Genomic DNA, 16,356 nt, shown 5'->3' with positions numbered 1-16,356 from the left:
ACCACAAGTTTTTTTTTCAGATTTCAAAGAGTGTGTTTTTTGAAATTTTGAAAAAAACATCCTCTGAGAAAGTTAAACATTTTTTCAAAGAAAAGACACTTTTTTCAACATTTCTTGAGAACTTACGCGTTTTGAGAGCTGAGACCTGGAACTAACTGGAAACTCTAACACCACTAAGTTCAATTAAAGAGAAATAGACATCAGAAATCTTTTCCACTTTAAAAAAAGAACCTTTAAATGTCCAAAATTGAGTCTTTTTAACTGCATTTTTTTAGAATATGGTTTGATGGGTTGAAAAACAGTCCAAACTTTTTTAAACTAAGTTTATTAAGGGTCGAAATCAAGGTTTTGCGGTCGCTGATTCCAGAAAACATATATTCAGCTTCCTAGTACGAAGTCTCCACCCATTTCTGACTTTAAGTCTCATCTTTGATGAAACTGATTTTTTGTGAAATAAAGGCCACAAGAGGCCATTTTTTTGGCTACATCACTGGAGTCACTGCGAAAAGTGAACCACAAGTTTTTTTAGATTTCAAAGAGTGTGTTTTTGAAATTTTGAAAAAAACATCCTCTAAGAAAGAGAATCATTTTTTCAAAAAAAGAGACTATTTTCAACATTTATTGAGAACTTAAGCGTTTTGAGAGTTGAGACCTAGAACTAACTGGAATTAATAACACCGCTAGGTTCAATTAAAGAGAAATAGAAATCAGAAATCTTTATCACTTCTAAAAAAGGAACATTTAAATGTCCAAAATTTTTGAATGTTTTAAACTGCATTTTTTGGAAAAAAGGGGTTTGATGGGTTGAAAAACAGTGAAAACCTTTTTAAACTAAAATTATCAAGGGTTGAAAACAACGGCTACTTTTTTTTGAGGTCGCTGATTCCAAAAAAACGCACATTCAGCTTCCTAGGACGAAGTCTTTACCCATTTCTGACTTAAGCGGTTTCAAGTCTCAATTATGATTAAACTGATTTTCTGAGAAATAAAGGCCACAACAAGCCAATTTTTTTGGCTACATCACTGGAATCACTGCGAAAAGTGAACCACAAGGTTTTTTCAGATTTCAAAGAGTGTGTTTTTGAAATTTTGAAAAAAACATTCTCTAAGAAAGTTAAACATTTTTTCAAAAAAAGACTATTTTCAGCATTTATTGAGAACTTATGCGTTTTGAGAGTTGAGACCTAGAACTAACTGGAATTAAAAACAACGCTAGGTTCAATTAAAGAGAAATAGAGATCAGAAATCTTTATCACTTCACAAAAAGAACATTTAAATGTCCAAAATTTTTGAGTCTTTTTAACTGCATTTTTTCGAAAAAGGGTTTGATGGGTTGAAAAACTGTCAAAATCTTTTTAAACTATGATTATTAAGGGTCGAAAACTGCGGGTACGCTTTGTTTTCGAGGTCGCTGATTCCAATAAACGCATATTCAGCTTCCTAGGGCGAAGTCTTCACCCATTTTTGACTTAAGCGCTTTCAAGTCTCAATTATGATGAAACTGATTTTCTGTGAAATAAAGGCCACAAGAGGCCAATTTTTTTGGCTACATCACTGGAATCACTGCGAAAAGTGAACCACAAGTTTTTTTTCAGATTTCAAAGAGTGTGTTTTTTGAAATTTTGAAAAAAACATCCTCTGAGAAAGTTAAACATTTTTTCAAAAAAAAGACTATTTTCGACATTTATTGAGAACTTATGCGTTTTGAGAGTTGAGACCTAGAACTAACTGGAATTAATAACACCGCTAGGTTCAATTAAAGAGAAATAGAAATCAGAAATCTTTATCACTTCACGAAAAGAACATTTAAATGTCCAAAAATTTTGAATGTTTTAAACTGCATTTTTTGGAAAAAAGGGTTTGATGGGTTGAAAAACAGTCAAAACCTTTTTAGACTAAAATTATCAAGGGTTGAAAACAACGGCTACTTTTTTTGAGGTCGCTGATTCCAAAAAACGCATCTTCAGCTTCCTAGGACGAAGTCTTCACCCATTTCTGACTTAAGCGGTTTCAAGTCTCAATTATGATTAAACTGATTTTCTGAGAAATAAAGGCCACAAGAAGCCAATTTTTTTGCTACATCACTGGAATCACTGCGAAAAGTGAACCACAAGGTTTTTTCAGAATTCAAAGAGTGTTGTTTTTTTGAAATTTTGAAAAAAACATCCTCTAAGAAAGTTAATCTTTTTTTCAAAAAAAGACTTTTTTCAAATTTTATTGAGAACTTATCCGTTTTGAGAGCTGAGACCTGGAACTAACTTGAAACTCTAACACCACTAAGTTCAATTAAAGAGAAATAGACATCAGAAATCTTTTCCACTTTAATAAAAGAACCTTTAAATGTCCAAAATTGAGTCTTTTTAACTGCATTTTTTTTAGAAAAAGGGTTTGATGGGTTGAAAAACAGTCCAAACTTTTTTAAACTAAGTTTATTAAGGGTCGAAATCAAGGTTTTGCGGTCGCTGATTCCAGAAAACATATATTCAGCTTCCTAGTACGAAGTCTTCACCCATTTCTGACTTCAAGTCTCATCGTTGATGAAACTGATTTTTTGTGAAATAAAGGCCACAACAGGCCATTTTTTTGGCTACATCACTGGAGTCACTGCGAAAAGTGAACCACAAGTTTTTTTCAGATTTCAAAGAGTATGTTTTTGAAATTTTGAAATAAACATCCTCTAAGATAGTTAATCATTTTTTCAAAAAAAGACTATTTTCGACATTTATTGAGAACTTACGCGTTTTGAGAGTTGAGACCTAGAACTAACTGGAATTAATAACATCGCTAGGTTCAATTAAAGAGAAATAGAAATCAGAAATCTTTATCACTTCACAAAAAGAACATTTAAATGTCCAAAAATTTTGAATGTTTTAAACTGCATTTTTTGGAAAAAAGGGTTTGATGGGTTGAAAAACAGTCAAAACCTTTTTAGACTAAAATTATCAAGGGTTGAAAACAACGGCTACTTTTTTTTGAGGTCGCTGATTCCAAAAAACGCATATTCAGCTTCCTAGGACGAAGTCTTCACCCATTTCTGACTTAAGTGGTTTCAAGTCTCAATTATGATTAAACTGATTTTCTGAGAAATAAAGGCCACAAGAAGCCAATTTTTTTGGCTACATCACTGGAATCACTGCGAAAAGTGAACCACAAGTTTTTTTCAGAATTCAAAGAGTGTTGTTTTTTTGAAATTTTGAAAACAAACATCCTCTAAGAAAGTTAAATATTTTTTCAACCTTTCTCGAGAACTTACGCATTTTGAGAGCTGAGACCTGGAACTAACTGGAAATACTAACACCACTAAGTTCAATTAAAGAGAAATAGACATCAGAAATCTTTTCCACTTTAATAAAAGAACCTTTAAATGTCCAAAATTGAGTCTTTTTAACTGCATTTTTTTTAGAAAAAGGGTTTGATGGGTTGAAAAACAGTCCAAACTTTTTTAAACTAAGTTTATTAAGGGTCGAAATCAAGGTTTTGCGGTCGCTGATTCCAGAAAACATATATTCAGCTTCCTAGTACGAAGTCTTCACCCATTTCTGACTTCAAGTCTCATCGTTGATGAAACTGATTTTTTGTGAAATAAAGGCCACAACAGGCCATTTTTTTGGCTACATCACTGGAGTCACTGCGAAAAGTGAACCACAAGTTTTTTTCAGATTTCAAAGAGTATGTTTTTGAAATTTTGAAATAAACATCCTCTAAGATAGTTAATCATTTTTTCAAAAAAAGACTATTTTCGACATTTATTGAGAACTTACGCGTTTTGAGAGTTGAGACCTAGAACTAACTGGAATTAATAACATCGCTAGGTTCAATTAAAGAGAAATAGAAATCAGAAATCTTTATCACTTCACAAAAAGAACATTTAAATGTCCAAAAATTTTGAATGTTTTAAACTGCATTTTTTGGAAAAAAGGGTTTGATGGGTTGAAAAACAGTCAAAACCTTTTTAGACTAAAATTATCAAGGGTTGAAAACAACGGCTACTTTTTTTTGAGGTCGCTGATTCCAAAAAACGCATATTCAGCTTCCTAGGACGAAGTCTTCACCCATTTCTGACTTAAGTGGTTTCAAGTCTCAATTATGATTAAACTGATTTTCTGAGAAATAAAGGCCACAAGAAGCCAATTTTTTTGGCTACATCACTGGAATCACTGCGAAAAGTGAACCACAAGTTTTTTTCAGAATTCAAAGAGTGTTGTTTTTTTGAAATTTTGAAAACAAACATCCTCTAAGAAAGTTAAATATTTTTTCAACCTTTCTCGAGAACTTACGCATTTTGAGAGCTGAGACCTGGAACTAACTGGAAATACTAACACCACTAAGTTCAATTAAAGAGAAATGGACGTCAGAAATCTTTTCCACTTCAAAAAAAGAACATTTAAATATCCAAAAATGAGTCTTTTTAACTGTTTTTTTTAAGAAAAAGGGTTTGATGGGTTGAAAAACGGTCAAAACAATTTTAGACTAAATTTATTAAGGGTCGAAATCAAGGTTTTGCGGTCGCTGATTCCAGAAAACATATATTCAGCTTCCTAGTACGAAGTCTTCACCCATTTCTGACTTTAAGTCTCATCGTTGATGAAACTGATTTTTTGTGAAATAAAGGCCACAACAAGCCATTTTTTTGGCTACATCGCTGGAGTCACTGCGAAAAGTGAACCACAAGTTTTTTTCAGATTTCAAAGAGTGTGTTTTTGAAATTTTGAAATAAACATCCTCTAAGAAAGTTAATCATTTTTTCAAAAAAAGACTATTTTCGACATTTATTGAGAACTTACGCGTTTTGAGAGTTGAGACCTAGAACTAACTGGAATTAATAACACCGCTAGGTTCAATTAAAGAGAAATAGAAATCAGAAATCTTTATCACTTCACAAAAAGAACACTTAAATGTCCAAAAATTTTAAATGTTTTAAACTGCATTTTTTGGAAAAAAGGGTTTGATGGGTTGAAAAACAGTCAAAACCTTTTTAGACTAAAATTATCAAGGGTTGAAAACAACGGCTACTTTTTTTTGAGGTCGCTGATTCCAAAAAACGCATATTCAGCTTCCTAGGCCGAAGTCTTCACCCATTCCTGACTTAAGTGGTTTCAAGTCTCAATTATGATTAAACTGATTTTCTGAGAAATAAAGGCCACAACAAGCCAATTTTTTTGGCTACATCACTGGAATCACTGCGAAAAGTGAACCACAAGGTTTTTTCCGAATTCAAAAAGTGTTGTTTTTTTGAAATTTTGAAAAAAAACATCCTCTAAGAAAGTTAAATATTTTTTCAACATTTCTCGAGAACTTACGCGTTTTGAGAGCTGAGACCTGGAACTAACTGGAAATACTAACACCACTAAGTTCAATTAAAGAGAAATAGACATCAGAAATCATTTCCACTTCAAAAAAAGAACATTTAAATGTCCAAAATTGAGTCTTTTTAACTGCATTTTTTTTTAAAGAAAAAGGGTTTGATGGGTTGAAAAACAGTCAAAACTTTTTTAGACTAAATTTATTCAGGGTCGAAATCAAGGTTTTGCGGTCGCTGATTCCAAAAAACATATATTCAGCTTCCTAGTACGAAGTCTTCACCCATTTCTGACGTTAAATCTCAACCTTGATGAAACTGATTTTTTGTGAAATAAAGGCCACAAGAGGCTAATTTTTTTGGCTACATCACTGGAATAACTGCGAAAAGTGAACCACAAAGTTTTGTCAGATTTCAAAGAGTGTGTTTTTGAAATTTTGAAAAAGACATCCTCTAAGAAAGTTAAACATTTTTTCAAAAAAAGACTATTTTCAGCATTTATTGAGAACTTATGCGTTTTGAGAGTTGAGACCTAGAACTAACTGGAATTAAAAACAACGCTAGGTTCAATTAAAGAGAAATAGAGATCAGAAATCTTTATCACTTCACAAAAAGAACATTTAAATGTCCAAAAATTTTGAGTCTTTTTAACTGCATTTCGAAAATGGGTTTGATGGGTTAAAAAACTGTCAAAATCTTTTTAAACTATGATTTTTAAGGGTCGAAAACTGCGGCTACGCCTTGTTTTCGAGGTCGCTGATTCCAATAAACGCATATTCAGCTTCCTAGATCGAAGTCTTCACCCATTTTTGACTTAAGCGCTTTCAAGTCTCAATTATGATGAAACTGATTTTCTGTCATCTTTTTTTTGGCTACATCACTGGAATCACTGCGAAAAGTGAACCACAAGTTTTTTTTCAGATTTCAAAGAGTGTGTTATTGAAATTTTGAAAAAAACATCCTCTAAGAAAGTTAATCTTTTTTTCAAAAAAAGACTATTTTCAAACTTTATTGAGAACTTATGCGTTTTGGGAGTTGAGACCTAGAACTAACTGGAATTAATAACACCGCTAGGTTCAATTAAAGAGAAATAGAAATCAGAAATCTTTATTACTTAACGAAAAGAACAGTTAAATGTCCAAAAATTTTGGGTGCTTTAAACTGCTTTTTTAGAAAAAAGGGTTTTGATGGGTTGAAAAACAGTCAAAACCTTGTTAAACTAAAATTATCAAGGGTTGAAAACAACGGCTAGTTTTTTTTGAGGTCGCTGATTCCAAAAAACGCATATTCAGCCTCCTAGGACGAATTCGTCACCCATTTCTGACTTAAGCGGTTTCAAGTCTCAATTATGATGAAACTGATTTTCTGTGAAATAAAGGCCACAAGAAGCCAAATTTTTTGGCTACATCACTGGAATCACGGCGAAAAGTGAACTACAAGGTTTTTTTTCTGATTTCAAAGAGTGTGTTTTTGAAATTTTGAAAAAAACATCCTCTAAGAAAGTTAAACATTTTTTCAAAAAATAGACTTTTTTCAACTTTTCTTGAGAACTTATCCGTTTTGAGAGTTGAGACCTAGAACTAACTGGAATTAATAACACCGCTAGGTTCAATTAAAGAGAAATAGAGATCAGGAATCTTTATCACTTCACAAAAAAACATTTAAATGTCCAAAAATTTTGAGTGTTTTAAACTGCATTTTTTAGAAAAAAGGGTTTGATGGGTTGAAAAACAGTCAAAACCTTTTTAAACTAAAATTATCAAGGGTTGAAAATAACGGCTACTTTTTTTTGAGGTCGCTGATTCCAAAAAACGCATACTCAGCTTCCTAAGACAAAGTCTTCACCCATTTCTGACTTAAGCGGTTTCAAGTCTCAATTATGATGAAACTGATTTTCTGCGAAATAAAGGCCACAAGAAGCCAATTTTTTTGGCTATATCACTGGAACCACTGCGAAAAGTGAAGCACAAGGTTTTTTCAGATTTCAAAGAGTGTGTTTTTGAAATTTAAAAAAAAACATCATCTAAGAAAGTTAAACATTTTTTTCAAAAAATAGACTTTTTCCAACATTTCTTGAGAACTTATCCGTTTTGAGAGTTGAGACCTAGAACTAACTGGAATTAATAACACCGCTAGGTTCAATTAAAGAGAAATAGAGATCAGGAATCTTTATCACTTCACAAAAAAAAACATTTAAATGTCCAAAAATTTTGAGTGTTTTAAACTGCATTTTTTAGAAAAAAAGGGTTTGATGGGTTGAAAAACAGTCAAAACCTTTTTAAACTAAAATTATCAAGGGTTGAAAATAACGGCTACTTTTTTTGAGGTCGCTGATTCCAAAAAACGCATACTCAGCTTCCTAAGACGAAGTTTTCACCCATTTCTGACTTAAGCGGTTTCAAGTCTCAATTATGATGAAACTGATTTTCTGCGAAATAAAGGCCACAAGAAGCCAATTTTTTTGGCTACATCACTGGAACCACTGCGAAAAGTGAACCACAAGGTTTTTTCAGAATTCAAAGAGTGTTGGTTTTTGAAATTTTGAAAAAAAACATCCTCTAAGAAAGTTAAATATTTTTTCAACATTTCTCGAGAACTTACGCGTTTAGAGAGCTGAGACCTGGAACTAACTGGAAATACTAACACCACTAAGTTCAATTAAAGAGAAATAGACATCAGAAATCTTTTCCACTTCAGAAAAAGAACATTTAAATGTCCAAAATTGAGTCTTTTTAACTGCATTTTTTTAGAAAAAGGGTTTGATGGGTTGAAAAACAGTCAAAACATTTTTAGACTAAATTTATTAAGGGTCGAAATCAAGGTTTTGCGGTCGCTGATTCCAAAAAATTTTTATTCAGCTTCCTACTACGAAGTCTTCACCCATTTCTGACGTTAACTCTCATCCTTGATGAAACTGATTTTTTATGAAATAAAGGCCACAAGAGGCCAATTGTTTCGCTGCATCACTGGAATTACTGAGAAAAGTGAACCACAAGTTTTTTTTCAGAATTCAAAGAGCGTTTTTTTGAAATTGTGAAAAAACATCCTCTAAGAAAGGTAAACATTTTTTCAAAAATAGACTTTTTTCAACATTTCTTGAGAACTTATGCGTTTTGAGAGTTGAGACCTAGAAGTAACTGGAAATACTAACACCGCTAAGTTCAATCGAATAGAAATAGAGATCAGAAATCTTTATCACTTCACAAAAAGAACATTTAAATGTCCAAAAATTTTGAGTCTTTTAAACTGCATTTTTTTAGAAAAAAGGGTTTGATGGGCCGAAAAACTGTCAAAATCTTTTTAAACTATGATTATTAAGGGTCGAAAACGGCGGCTACCCTTATTTTCGAGGTCGCTGATCCCAAAAAACGCATATTCAGCTTCCTAGTACGAAGTCTTAACCCATTTCTGACTTAAGCGGTTTCGAGTTTCAGTTTTGATGAAACTTACTTTTTGTGAAATAAAGGCCACAAGAGGCCAATTATTTCGCTGCATCACTGGAATCACTAAGAAAAGTGTTTCTCAGAATTCAAAGAGTGTTTTTTTGAACTTTTTTAAAAAAACATCCTCTAAGAAAGGTAGACGTGTTTTCAAAAAAATATAATTTTTTCAACATTTCTGGAGAACTTATGCGTTTTTAGAGTTGAGAGCTAGAACTAACTGGAAATACTAACACCGCTAGGTTCGATTAAAGAGAAAGAGACATCAGAAATCTTTTCCACTTCACAAAAAGAACATTTTATTGTCCAAAATTTTCGAGTCTCTTCAACTGCATTTTTTAGAAAAAGTGTTTGATGGGTTGAAAAACGGTCAAAACCTTTAAACTATGATTATTAAGGGTCAAAAACGGCGGCTACGTCTTGTTTTCGAGGTCATTCCAAAAAACGCATTTTCAGCTTCCTAGGACGAAGTCTTTACCCGTTTCTGACTTAAGCGGTTTCAAGTCTCAATTATGATGAAACTGATTTTCTGTGAAATAAAGGCCACAAGAGGCCAATTTTTTCGCTACACCACTGGAATTACTGCGACAAGTCAACCACAAAGTTTTTTTGAGAAGTCAACGAATGATTTTTTGAAATTTTGAAAAAAATCATTCTCTAAGAAAGTTAAACACTTTTTCAAAAAAAAGACTATTTTCAACATTTCTTGAGAATTTATGCGTTTTGAGAGTTGAAATCTAGAACTAACTGGAATTAATAACACCGCTAGGTTCAATTAAAGAGAAATAGTGATCAGAAATCTTTATCACTTCACAAAAAGAACATTTAAGTTTCCCAAACTTTTAAGTCTTTTCAACTGCATTTTTTACAAGAAAGGGTTTAATGGGTTGAAAAACAGTCAAAACCTTTTTAAACTAAAATTATCAAGGGTTGAAAACAACGGTTACTTTTTGTTTTGAGGTCGCTGATTCCAAAAAACGCATTTTCAGCTTCCTAGTACGAAGTCTTCACCCATTTCTGACTTAAAATCTCATTTTTGATGAAACTGATTTTTTGCGAAATAAAGGCCACAAGAGGCCAATTCTTTTTTTGGCTACATCACTGGAACCACTGCGAAAAGTGAACCACAAGGTTTTTTCAGAATTCAAAGAGTGTTGTTTTTTGAAATTTTGAAAAAAACATTCTCTCAGAAAGTTAAATATTTTTTCAACCTTTCTCGAGAACTTACGCGTTTAGAGAGCTGAGACCTGGAACTAACTGGAAATACTAACACCACTAAGTTCAATTGAAGAGAAATAGAGATCAGAAATCTTTATCACTTCACAAAAAGAAAATTTAAATGTCCGAGTATTTTGAGTCTTTTTAACTGCATTTTTTAGAAAAAGGGTTTGATGAGTTGAAAATCTGTCAACACTTTTAAACTACGATTATTAAGGGTCGAAAACGGCGGCTACGCCTTGTTTTCGAGGTTGCTGATTCCAAAAAACGCATATTCAGCCACCTAGGACAAAGTCTTCACCCATTTCTGACTGACTTTTTGTGAAATAAAGGCCACAGGAGTCCATTTTTTGTCTACATCACTGGATTCACTCCGAAAAGTGAACCACAAGATTTTTTCAGATTTCAAAGAATGTTTTTTGAAATTTTGAAAAAAAAACATTCTCTAAGAAAATTAAACAATTTTTCGAAAAAACTTTTATCAACATTTCTTGAAAATTTAAGCGTTTTGAGAGTTGAGACCTGGAACTAACTGGAAATACTAACACCGCTAAGTTCAATTGAAGAGAAATAGAGATCAGAAATCTTTATCACTTCAGAAAAAGAACATTTAATTGTCCAAAAATTTTGAGTCTTTTAAACTGCAGTTTTTTAGAAAAAAGGGTTTGATGGGTCGAAAAACTGTCAAAACCTTTTTAAGCTCTGATTATTAAGGGTCGAAAACGGCGGCTACCCCTTGTTTTCGAGGTCGCTGATCCCAAAAAGCGCATATACAGCTTCCTAGTACAAAGTCTTCACCCATTTCTGACTTAAGCGGTTTCGAGTCTCAATTTTGATGAAACTTATTTTTTGTGAAATAAAGACCACAAGAGGCCAATTATTTTGCTGCATCACTGGAATCACTCAGAAAAGTGTTTCTCAGAATTCAAAGAGTGTTTTTTGAACTTTTTTTAAAAAAACATCCTCTAAGAAAGGTAGACGTGTTTTCAGAAAATATACTTTTTTCAACATTTCTGGAGAACTTATGCGTTTTTAGAGTTGAGACCTAGAACTAACTGGAAATACTAACACCGCTAGGTTCGATTAAAGAGAAAGAGACATCAGAAATCTTTTCCACTTCACAAAAAGAACATTTAATTGTACAAAATTTTCGAGTCTCTTCAACTGCATTTTTTAGAAAAAGTGTTTGATGGGTTGAAAAACTGTCAAAACCTTTTTAAACTATGATTATTAAGGGTCGAAAACGGCGGCTACGTCTTGTTTTCGAGGTCGCTGATTCCAAAAAACGCATTTTCAGCTTCCTAGGACGAAGTCTTCACCCGTTTCTGACTTAAGCGGTTTCAAGTCTCAATTATGATGAAACTGATTTTCTGTGAAATAAAGGCCACAAGAGGCCAATTTTTTCGCTACACCACTGGAACTACTGCGACAAGTCAACCACAAAGTTTTTTTGAGAAGTCAACGAATGATTTTTTGAATTTTTGAAAAAAAACCGTTCTCTAAGAAAGTTAAACACTTTCAAAAAAAAGACTATTTTCAACATTTCTTGAGAATTTAGGCGTTTTGAGAGTTGAAATCTAGAACTAACTAGAATTAATAACACCGCTAGGTTCAATTAAAGAGAAATAGTGATCAGAAATCTTTATCACTTCATAAAAAGAATATTCAAATTTCCCAAAATTTTGAGTGTTTTGAACTGCATTTTTTACAAGAAAGGGTTTGATGGGTTGAAAAACAGTCAAAACCTTTTTAAACTAAAACTATCAAGGGTTGAAAACAACGGTTACTTTTTGTTTTGAGGTCGCTGATTCCAAAAAACGCATGTTCAGCTTCCTAGGACGAAGTCTTCACCCAGTTCTGACTTAAGCGGTTTCAAGTCTCAAATATGATGAAACTGATTTTCTGTCAAATAAAGGCCACAAGAGGCCAATTTTTTTTGGCTACATCACTGGAATCACTGCGATAAGTGAACCCCAAGTTTTTTTCAGAATTCAAAGAGTGTTTTTTGAAATTTTGAAAAAAACATCCTCTAAGAAAGTTAAACATTTTTTCAAAAAAGAGACTTTTTTCAAAATTTCTTGAGAACTTACGCGTTTTGAGAGCTGAGACCTGGAAGTAACTGGAAATACTAACACCACTAAAATCAATTAAAGAGAAATAGACACCAGAAATCTTCTCCACTTCATAAAAAGAACACTTAAATGTCCAAAATTGAGTCTTTTTAACTGCATTTTTTAAGAAAAAGGGTTTGATGGGTTGAAAAACAGACAAAACTTTTTTAGACTAAATTTATTAATGGTCGAAATCAAGGTTTTGCGGTTGCTGATTCCAAAAAACATATATTCAGCTTCCTAGTACGAAGTCTTCACCCATTTCTGACTTTAAATCTCATTTTTGATGAAACTGATTTTTTGCGAAATAAAGGCCACAAGAGGCCGATTCTTTTTTTGACTACATCACTGGAATCACTACGAAAAGTGAACCACAAGGTTTTTTTCAGATTTCAAAGAGTGTTTTTTTTGAAATTTTGAAAAAAGCATCCTCTAAGAAAGTTAAACATTTTTTCCAGAAAGAGAATTTTTTCAACATTTCTTGAGAACTCATGCGTTTTGAGAGTTGAGACCTAGAAGTAACTGGAATTAATAACACCGCTGGGTTCAATTAAAGAGAAATAGAGATCAGACATCTTTATCACTTGACAAAAAGACATTTATATGTCTAAAAATTTTGTGTCTTTAAAACTGCATTTTTTAGAAAACAGGGTTTGATGGGTTAAAAAACAGTCAAAACTTGTATAAACTAAAATTATCAAGGGTTGAAAACAATGGCTACGCCTTTTTTTTAAGGTCACTGATTCCAAAAAACGCATCTTCAGCTTCCTAGGAAGAAGTCTTCACCCATTTCTGACTTAAGCGGTTTCAAGTCAAAATTATGATGAAACTGATTTTCTGTGAAATAAAGGTCACAAGAGGCCAAATTTTTGGCTACATCACTGGAATCTCTGCGAAAAGTGAACACAAGGTTTTTTCAGAATTCAAAGAGTGTTTTTTTTGAAATTTTGAAAAAACATCCTCTAAGAAAGTTAAATGTTTTTTTTTAAAAAAGACTTTTTTCAACGTTTCATGAGAAATTATGAGTTTTGAGAGCTGAGACCTAGAAGTAACTGGAATTAATAACACCGTTAGGTTCAATTGAAGGAAATAGAGATCAGAAATTTTATCACTTAACAAAAAGAGCATTTAAATGTCCAAAAATTTTGAAATTCTTAAACTGTATTTTTAGAAAAAAGGGTTTCCAAAAAACGCATCTTCAGCTTCCTAGGACGAAGTCTTCACCCATTTCTGACTTAAGCGGTTTCAAGTCTCAATTATGATGGAACTGATTTTCTCTGAAATAAAGGCCACAAGAGGCCAATTTTTTGGCTACATCACTGGAATCACTGCGAAAAGTGAATCAAAAGGTTTTTTCAGAAATCAAACAATGTTTACCTTTGAAAATTTAAAAAAGTCCTCTCATAAAGGTAAACATTTTTTCAAAAAATAAACTTCTTTCAATATTTTTTGAGAACTTATTCGTTTTGAGAGTTGAGACCTAGAACTAACTGGAAATACTAGCACCGCTAGTTTCAATTAAAGAGAAATAGACTTCAGAAACCTTTTCCATTTCACAAAAAGGACATTTTTTGTCCAATATTTTTGAGTCTTTTCAACTGCATTTCATAGAAAAGTTTTTGATAGGTTGAAAAACTGTCAAAACGTTTTCAAATATGATTATTAAGGGTCGAAAATGGCGGCTACGCCTTTTTTCGAGGTTGGTGATTCCAAAAAGAACGCATTTTCAGCCTCCTAGGACGAAGTCTTCACCCGTTTCTCACTTAAGCTGTTTCGAGTCCCACTTTTGATGAAACTGACTTTTGGTGAAACAAAGGCCACAAGAGGCCATTGTTTTCGCTACGTCATTGGAATTACTGCGACAACTTAACCACAAAGTTTTTTCATTAGTCAAAAAATGATTTTTTTGAAAGTTTGAAAAAAAACGTCCTCTAAGAAAGGTAAACATTTTCTCAAAAAATAGAATTGTTTCAACATTTCTTGAGAACTTATCCGTTTTGAGAGTTGAGACCTAGAACTAACTGTGATCAATAACACCGCTAGGTTCAAATAATGAGAAATAGAGATCAGAAATCTTTATCACTCCACAAAAAGAACCTTTAAATGTCCAAAAATTTTGAGTTTTTTAAACTGCATCTTTTCGAAAAAAGGGTTTGATGGGTCTTCACCCATTTCTGACTTAAGCGGTTTCAAGTCTCAATTATGATGAAACTGATTTTCTGTGAAATAAAGGCTACAAGAGGCTAATTTTTTAGCTGCATCACTGGAATAACTGCGAAAGGTGAATCAAAAGGTTTTATCAGAATTCAAACAATGTTTTTCTTTGAAATAAAAAAGCGTCCTCTCAGAAAGGTAAACATTTTTTTCAAAAAATAGAATTTTTTTCAGAATTTTTCTTGAGAACTTATGCGTTTTGAGAGTTGAGACCTAGAACTGACTAGAAATACTAACACCGCTAGGTTGAACTGAAGAGAATTAGACATCAAAAATCTTTTCCACTCCACAAAAAGAACATTTATTTGTCCAAAAATTTTGAGTCTTTTAACTGCAATTTTTAGGAAAAAGGGTTTGATGGGTTGAAATACTGTCAAAATCTTTTTAAACTATGAATAGTAAGGGTCGAAAACTGCGGCTACGCCTTGTTTTCGAGGTCGCTGATTCCAAAAAGCGCATTTTCAGCTTCCTAGTACCAAGTCTTCACACATTTCTGACTTAAGCGGTTTTAAGTCTAATTTTGTTGAAACTGATTTTTTGTGAAATAAAGGCCACAAGAGGCCAATTTTTTGGCTACATCACGGGAATCACTGCGAAACGTGAACCACAAGGTTTTTTTAGAATTCAATGAGCGTTTTTTGAAATTTTGAAAAAAACATCCTCTAAGAAAGTTCAACGTTTTTTCAAAAAAGAAATTATTCAACATTTCTTGAGAATTATGCGTCTTGAGAGTTGAGACGTAGAACTAGCTGAAATTACTAACACCGCTAGTTTCAATTAAAGAGAAAAAGAGATCAGAAATCTTTATCACTTCACAAAAACAAATAAAGGCCACAAGAGGCCGATTCTTTTTTTGGCTACATCACTGGAATCACTACGAAAAGTGAACCACAAGGTTTTTTTCAGATTTCAAAGAGTGTTTTTTTGAAATTTTGAAAAAAGCATCCTCTAAGAAAGTTAAACATTTTTTCCAGAAAGAGAATTTTTTCAACATTTCTTGAGAACTCATGCGTTTTGAGAGTTGAGACCTAGAAGTAACTGGAATTAATAACACCGCTGGGTTCAATTAAAGAGAAATAGAGATCAGACATCTTTATCACTTGACAAAAAGACATTTAAATGTCTAAAAATTTTGTGTCTTTAAAACTGCATTTTTTAGAAAACAGGGTTTGATGGGTTAAAAAACAGTCAAAACTTGTATAAACTAAAATTATCAAGGGTTGAAAACAATGGCTACGCCTTTTTTTAAGGTCACTGATTCCAAAAAACGCATCTTCAGCTTCCTAGGACGAAGTCTTTACCCATTTCTGACTTAAGCGGTTTCAAGTCAAAATTATGATGAAACTGATTTTCTGTGAAATAAAGGCCACAAGAGGCCAAATTTTTGGCTACATCACTGGAATCTCTGCGAAAAGTGAACACAAGGTTTTTTCAGATTTCAAAGAGTGTTTTTTTTTGAAATTTTGAAAAAAACATCCTCTAAGAAAGTTAAATGTTTTTTTTTTTAAAAAAAGACTTTTTTCAACGTTTCATGAGAAATTATGAGTTTTGAGAGTTGAGACCTAGAAGTAACTGGAATTAATAACACCGTTAGGTTCAATTGAAGGAAATAGAGATCAGAAATTTTTATCACTTTACAAAAAGAGCATTTAAATGTCCAAAAATTTTGAGTCTTTTAAACTGTGTTTTTAGTAAAAAGGGTTTCCAAAAAACGCATCTTCAGCTTCCTAGGACGAAGTCTTCACCCATTTCTGACTTAAGCGGTTTCAAGTCTCAATTATGATGGAACTGATTTTCTCTGAAATAAAGGCCACAAGAGGCCAATTTTTTGGCTACATCACTGGAATCACTGCGAAAAGTGAATCAAAAGGTTTTTTCAGAAATCAAACAATATTTACCTTTGAAAATTTAAAAAAAGTCCTCTCATAAAGGTAAACATTTTTTCAAAAAATAAACTTCTTTCAAAATTTTTTGAGAACTTATTCGTTTTGAGAGTTGAGACCTAGAACTAACTGGAAATACTAGCACCGCTAGTTTCAATTAAAGAGAAATAGACTTCAGAAACCTTTTCCAT

This window comes from Convolutriloba macropyga, chromosome 6 (assembly GCF_964194025.1).
Source record: "Convolutriloba macropyga chromosome 6, txConMacr16.3, whole genome shotgun sequence".
NCBI lineage: Eukaryota > Metazoa > Xenacoelomorpha > Acoela > Convolutidae > Convolutriloba > Convolutriloba macropyga.
This window is presented reverse-complemented; position numbering follows the sequence as displayed.